Below are 2,146 nucleotides of genomic sequence, written 5' to 3' on the forward strand. Positions count from 1 at the left end.
GTATATATGTATATATATATATACATATATATATATATATATATATATTCATATATATATATATATGTATGTATATGTATATATACATATACTTGTTTATATATATGATGATATCTATATGTATGTATGTACATATGTATGGAAAGGTGCATATATATATTATATTTATGTATATTTTAATCACGTATATATTTTTATATATATACATATATATATATATTATACGGAGAGCTTGTGAATTCGCCCACATATACCTACGGAGCGCTGTTTACCTCTCGTTAATCTATACCGGTTGTCGATAGACAAATCAATAAACAAATGTAATTACTAACTTTTAGCTCGTACTGTTATTCTAGGTGCAGCTATTTAAATTGTATAACTACTAGCGTTCCTCTGCAAGTAGTATAGATAGTAACCCTTTTCTTGCACCATCCTTCTACAGATACATGCGTTAACTATCATAAATGATGTCATTGATGAGTTCTGGGCGGAAGTGTCCGAGTATGTGTCCAAAATCGAAGCTCTGTGTGAAGATACCACCTTCACGGACAGAGAGTTAGCTGCTCTAGTCGCCTCCAAGGTACGTTTGTGTAGTGTTCTTCTGTCGCATATGTCGTATATGTTCGTTGCTCGCAACTCCTTGAAGTATAAACATGTCGTGTATATTGTATGCACGTTAATGTATGTCGTACGCACCTTAGTTTGTCCTATGTTTTATATATACTGTTTGATGATGTCGTCTTCACGCACAGAGAATCGACTGCTCTTGTCCCATTCGCAGGTGGTTTATGTTTGTGTTTCGTATTTGTCGTATCGTATATGATAAGTTTCCCGCATATATTGGACGCCAAGAAGGTACAAAGCCAAGAAGGTACAAATCTATCCATGATCTATATTCCGTCTCTCTGAACAAGTTGTCGTTTGTGGCGTACTCAAAATAATATATATATATATATATATATATATTAGAAACGACCAGCGTGTTGTGGATCTCCCGTCATTCGTCGCCCAATCTTCTCACCAATATCTACACAATCTGCAGGCCTTGCACTGGACCCTAACCCCCCGGGGGGTTAAATAGTTTACTTCATTTTAACGATGTCGCTGACAACATACCTCGAATACTGATTTACCTCCACCCCAAACCATACCACAGATAAACTATGTATCTATTGGAAAGTTACAAATATACTATGTATCCAATTACAAATCACAGATAAACTGTGTATCCAATGGCATATTACAGATTAGTTATGTATCCAATTACAAATTACAGATTAGTTATATATCCAATGGCAAACTACAAATTAGTTATGTATCCAATTACAAATTACAAATTAGTTATGTATCCAATGGCAAACTACAGATTAGTTATGTATCCAATGGCAAACTACAGATTAGCTATGTATCCAATCAAAAATCACAAATTGACTATATCCAATTACCAGTTACAGATAAAGTGTGTATCCAATTGTAAATCACAGATAAACTGTGTATCCAATGGCAAATTACGGATAAACTGTGTATCCAATGGCAAATTACAGATAAACTGTGTATCCAATCAAAAATCACAAATTGACTGTATCCAATCACCAATTACAGATTAAATATGTGTGTGATTCTAAATCGAAGTATATCCATACATATACTTCCGCCTCTGACACCCCCCCCCCACTTCTCCAAAAAAAACTCCCCCGAAATATAAACTCCATTTATCGCAGATCTACTATCACCTCGGCGAGTTTGACAGCTCCTTGCTGTATGCTCTGAGCGCCGGCAGTCGATTCGACATCACACACAAGTCACAGTATGTGGAGACCATTGTTGCACAATGTATTGATGCGTACATAAGTGGCCGGCAGAGCGAGGATGGCGCAAGCATTGACGAGCGATTAGAAGGTGTGTATACGCGGGTCTATATATATGTATATATAGGTATATATTAATTAGGTAGGTATAAGTATGCGGGTATATACATCTGTATAGAGGTTCAAATGTTTTGTTGTGTGTATATTTAAGTCACAGGATGTCGAGTCCATTGTGTCGCAGTGTGCTGATGCCAATGAGCGACACGAGTGTATGTATGTAAGTGTGTACATATGTATATACATATGTATATACATATTTACACACACAAACACACACA

The sequence above is a fragment of the Sphaeroforma arctica genome (assembly GCF_001186125.1).
Source record: "Sphaeroforma arctica JP610 unplaced genomic scaffold supercont1.1400, whole genome shotgun sequence".
NCBI lineage: Eukaryota > Ichthyosporea > Ichthyophonida > Sphaeroforma > Sphaeroforma arctica.